Consider the following 6,000-nt stretch of genomic DNA (forward strand, 5'->3'; position numbering starts at 1 on the left):
AATTTGACCGTTTTTCTGGCCAAAAACCATTATTTGAAATTTCAAAAATTAAAATCATTTTAACTGAATTGCATTCACATTAGATCAATTGTATGTGTTGTATAACAAAAATTTTAATAGATGGCGCCACTGCGAAGAAATCAGCTGATAAAAACAGCTGTTGCTGTTTTTCTTTACAAGCAGTGGCAATATTGGGATTTGAGCGCAGTTTTAATCGTGAAAAGCAAAAAATTAGAGAATATAATGAAAAACTTTGAATTGAATGTGTTTTTTCGTATGTCAGATGTTGGAAAAACTCTTGGTAGTTTAATAATAGGGTGAAAATGTAAGTAGTCTAAGAAACGTATTTTTAGATTTAAATCTCATTTTTAAATTGACAGTAAAAGTGAGTCCAGCCGAGACCATCAATGAAATAAAGACTGTGTTTTAGAGTATTTCATTTTTATTCGAATGAATGTAACCAGAAAGTGCACTTATATGCACTTTTCGAGATATTTACGTTTTAGAACGCAACCTCAAATGATCCAATGCTTGATTGTTCCTTAAACTATGCTTGCAGCGCCTTCTATTACTAAAAAATTCCAAATTATTATTACAAACATTGTTCTTGTGTTTTAAAACAGTTAACAAACATGTTCCCAAAGTAATTTTGGTTTTATATAAAAGACGGTGCAGTTTTGCTTAGTTTTTTAGTTAATATCTGATTTTGCAGTTGTGAGCGGTGCCACACCCATAATTTTTTCACATCTGAAATCTACTGACCATATGAACTCAAATCAAAAAATAGAATCGAAATATCTTGCTTATTTTTTTCACATCCTAAACCTATTGACCATATGAACTCAAATCAAAAAACAGAATCAAAATATCTTGTTTAGTTTTTGAGATATTACTTTTGGCCGGAAAAACGGTCAAATTCCCTATAGTGGCTAGGCCTCTTTTTTCATTCGTCAAATGAAGACAGATCTATTAAGAATGAAGGAGGTGGCTTTCAAATGATACGAAACTTTTTTCCGTGCTTGTGGTTTCGTCATAAATAGAGTGAATGGTAAAGGCGACTGCTATCGGGAAGATACCCTTTAATCCGATATATGGTCGAATAACGTTTTTGGATGGGTCCATGACGATGACAATTTTTTATAAGATCCCTTTTTTTTGTTGTCTGATGACGGGTAGCACCTTCCCCTTCCCCTAAAAATTTATGGCATTATAGACACACTCTGTGACATTCTAGACATACTCGTCACTGTCGATTTTTGCTGCCGCACTGGAGGCTGTGCTGCCGTATGACCTGTCTATCTTCCCATGGTAAACCAGATTTACCTTCTTGGAGATGGTTGGGTCAAAATCCATGGTCTCCTGTGTGATGTTTGAATGCCAATTATTACGTGCGTCAGTATGGACCCATAATTTTTTCACATCTGAAATCTACTGACTATATGAACTCAAATCAAAAAATAGAATCGAAATATCTTGCTTAGTTTTTGAGTTATCATATGATCTTGAGGTTGTGGGCGGTACCACGCCCACAATTTTTTTCGCATTTTAAATCTATTGACCATATGAACTCAAATCAAGAAACAGAATCAAAATATCTTGTTTAGTTTTTGAGATATTACTTTTGGCCGGAAAAACGGTCAAATTCCCTATAGTGGCTAGGCCTCTTTTTTCATTCGTCAAATGAAGACAGATCTATTAAGAATGAAGGATGTGGCTTTCAAATGATACGAAACTTTTTTCCGTGCTTGTGGTTTCGCCATAAATAGAGTGAATGGTAAAGGCGACTGCTATCGGGAAGATACCCTTTAATCCGATATATGGTCGAATAACGTTTTTGGATGGGTCCATGACGATGACAATTTTTTATAAGATCCCGCTTTTTGTTGTCTGACGACGGGTAGCACCTTCCCCTTCCCCCTTGCTAAAGTGCAGTTTTTTGACGGCACCAAACTGTTGGTTTGTCTGTGGAAGGATCCTGGGATCTGCTCTGCCAAGGCTTAAGCCGATGACATTTCTCAATCTCACCGACTGAATTCAAATGAACAGAGAAGAGTTTATGCACTGCTACACAACGAGAAAAATTGTGTTTTTTTTATAGAAAATTAAGTAGCAATAATTATGATAAATATTTTTTCCTTTTAACAAACATAAAATTTTTAATATCTTTCTTATCACCCAAATATGGAAGAAAATGGAAGAAAAAGAATTTTCGTTCCGAATAATATTTTCATATTTTTAAAAAGATTTGGCTAAAGGGCCCAATTGCATGCCTTGGGAATGTGCTTGATGTCAATTGATTTGTTGTATTATTTAAGAAATTCGGTAGCTTATCGAAAAAGTACATAGTTGCGAATGGGTAATATGAATTAATGGTAATATGGATCTCATGGGTAGAAAAATAAGAAATATTTAATAGTAAAATCTTTGAAAGAAAAAAAGAAATATGAAATGTAAAATGTGAAAAGAAAGTGTGTACTACTTTAGTTTTCTTTTCTAAAATTTGAAGGTAAGGAAGGCCGTTTCGTTGAACTGCAAACGGTTAGCCCTGCATAAGAAGCTTCGTCTTTCGGGTGCTCTTATATATCTTTAACAATTAAAATGTATCGCGTGCGAACAGACAACGAAACAAAATCGGACGGAAAAGAGATAGCACAGCAAACAGACAAACGGAAGAAGATAGAATTTCTGACTGTACATGGTTTTAGATGTAAATGGTAATATTAGCCCACGCTACCATGGCCACCGCTTCAAAAAACATCAATTATAAATCTTTGAACCTACGATGCTCTTGGGTCTCATTAAGTAAAAAAATTTTATTACATCAGATTATAAATCTTTGAACCTACGATGGCTCTTGGGTCATCATCTATACCAACACTTAATAAAGAGCTATCTATATTACTTTAAACAATTTCTTAGATAGATAACATTGTTATTAAAGCATACGTCATTTTATTTATTTCCTGCTTTACCTTTCTAATTTTGGGTATTTTTTTATTCAGAAATTCTTCATGTTTATATTGACATTAAATTTACTTTCAAAATGGCGTAATACAATTTCGGACAAGTCTCAAAAACTTTAAATATGCCCAAAGGGTGACATATTTGTCAAATTTGGCTCACCCGAGATATTTTACTAATGAAGGCGCTTCCATGTTGGCGTGATGCTGAAAAATTTTTAAGCACATGCTTGCCAAAAAATATTTGGATGACAATTCTGCATATATAATATTAGGTTGTTTGGTAATGACATACCGGTTTTTACATTCAAATTTCGAATTTCGCTTGTGAAGTCAAATGCTGTATATCGTTTGAAAGGTATTGGCATCGCCTTTAATATGACATATATGTTTACATAAGCTTCCACGTTAAAAAATTACAATCGATGGAAATTGAGTCACAAACGCAGAAATTCGGGGAATTTTGAAATGTGACTATTAGAACCATCTCACGGGAGCTGCAACTAAGCACGGAAAGCGACCATAGACATTTAAAGTAAAAAAATGTAAGAAAAAAGCTCGATGTCTCATGAGTTGTCCCAAAAAAACCTTTTAGATCGTGGTGAAGAAAATGGATCACATATGACAACATAAAGCGTAAAAGATCCTGGTCGAAGCACACTGAGTCGTCTCAAACGGTGGCAAAGCAAGGACTGACGGCTCTGAAGGTGTTTCTGAGTGTATGGTGGGATATCAGAGGAATTATCCATTATGAAGTGTTGTCCTATGGCCAATCCAAACTATGACCTATACTGTGAACGATTGAAGATTACACTTGAACAGATGCGGCCAGCTAAGGAGAATCGTAAGGGCGTCACAAGCTACGGGAGCTTGGTTGGGAAGTGTTAATGCATCCACCTTATAGTCCGGACATTGCCCCAAGCGATTACGATACGGTTTTTCGCCATGCAAAATTTTTTCGATGGGCAAAAATTGAGTTCAAGGGAGGATTGTGAAAATCGAAACGCCGATTTTTTTTGCCAGTAGGGACAAGGACATCTTTAGGAGAGGCATATACAATTTACCATCAAAATGGCAGAAAATCATCGAAGGCAACGGTACATATAGCACTTAAGTCGGACAATGCTATGTTAAAATCGTCGTCAAAAATCAATAAAGAAATAGGTATGTCATTACCAAACAACCTAATATATTGCGACTGAAATTTTCCTATACAAAATTTAAATTTCACAAGTCCGTTTTTTGACTATATTCGCAATTTTTTTTTTTTTTTCTATATTGGTAGTAGCTAACATAACATAGGACGTAAGCTGATTATAATACATCAGTTTTACATGTGTGGAAATATATATTTAAGCGTTTTAATGAAAAGTTGCAGCTTATAACCATTGGAAAGGGTTTGATGCTTTCCAATGACACCAAACACACTTTTATACCCGTTACTCGTAGAGTAAAAAGGGTATATTAAACTCGTTGAAAAGTATAAAACAGGTAGAAGGAGCGTTTCCGACCCTGTAAAGTATATACATTCTTGATCAGGATGAATAGCGAAGACGATTGAGCAATGTCCGTCTGTCCGTATGAAGGCTGAGATCTCAGGAACTTTAAGAGATACAAAGTTGAGATTAACCATGAAGATTCTCGAGGTCCCTACGCAAGTTTATTACAGCACCCTGCCACGCCCACTCTAACTCCCACAAATCAAGAAAAACTAAGATCGCTTAAAAACTCAGGAACTATTGGAGCTATAAAGTTGAATCCTTGAATCCTTAGATACCAGCGTATATTATAGAGGTACCATTAACCGGCCACCCCACCCATACGCCCACAAGGCTCAAAGACGGTTTTCGCATTTTCTAGAAAAGCTGATCTCTCAGTAACTATAAGTGACAGAAAGGACTAAGCATGTAGATTTCTACGATGCCCCCAAATGCAAATTAATCATCTAGGCACTCCCACTCTAACGGCCACAAAACTTGGAAACCAAAAATACAAAAATCTCGGGACCTATAAGAGCTAGAATGTTAGGTTTAAAAACACGTATTAAAGAGATGCCACTGCAACTTGTCCCGAGTTTTCAGCCGGCCACGCCCCCTCTACGCGAAAGTTGTATAACTTTTTTTCTGCTAATATCTATCGATTTGCCAAATATTTTTTTAAATCGGAACATTATTTCGCTATTTATGAAGAAATGTACGTTATAAGGCCTCACATGGGCAGTAACGTCACTATCAGTCATTCAACATGCTTTCTCTGACAATATAGGGCGCCTTGTGAATTTCCACTAGCAAAATGAATATTTTAAAATTGCGTAATACTGTAACGGGTATCTTATAGTCGCGGCACTCGACTACAGCGTTTCCTCTTGTTTTTAGTGAAGGCCTATATTGAGACCTCCAATTACCGAAATTTTGCCTTTTTAGGGTAGTAGTGAGTCTGACCTATACAGGAAAAGGTTTCTCATCTAAGACACCAAGCGAAGATTTATCCTAGAAACTGGCTGGGCGCTCGGCTAATCAGCAGAGGGTCATTTCGCCAGAGTGCCATTTTAGCCGAGTGCCAATTGCCAATGCCCCAAGTGCTACTACCCTAAAAAGGCTAAAATGTGTTTGGTGACATTGGAAGCATTTTTCAAGCCCTTTCAATGGTAACTTTATAGGATTAAGTTAAAAACTTAAAACGCTTAAAAATAAATTCCCACACCTCCGCGCACAAGCAGATATCAGCACACACTTGAGGGTTGGGGTGGGGGTCGCACCTTTACGCACAAGCAGACCTGAGCGCACACTTGGTAGGGGGGTGAGTTCCCAGGTGGACTCACCCAAGAGATAGCAAAGGGTCAGGTCTTTCAGAAAACCAATGGAGGGAGGATCGTATGAGAATACCTGACTCAGGCGCACTCCACATACCGAGTATCCGTGCATATAAGTATTTAAAATTTTAAAATCAATTCAGCTAAATGTAAAACTGCTACTTTCAGCTTAAGGCTTTAGGAAATTTTAAATTGGTTCCACAATCGAATGCAAGTGATGACGTGGTT

This window comes from Drosophila eugracilis, unplaced genomic scaffold (assembly GCF_018153835.1).
Source record: "Drosophila eugracilis isolate 14026-0451.02 unplaced genomic scaffold, ASM1815383v1 contig_1857, whole genome shotgun sequence".
Lineage (NCBI taxonomy): Eukaryota > Metazoa > Arthropoda > Insecta > Diptera > Drosophilidae > Drosophila > Drosophila eugracilis.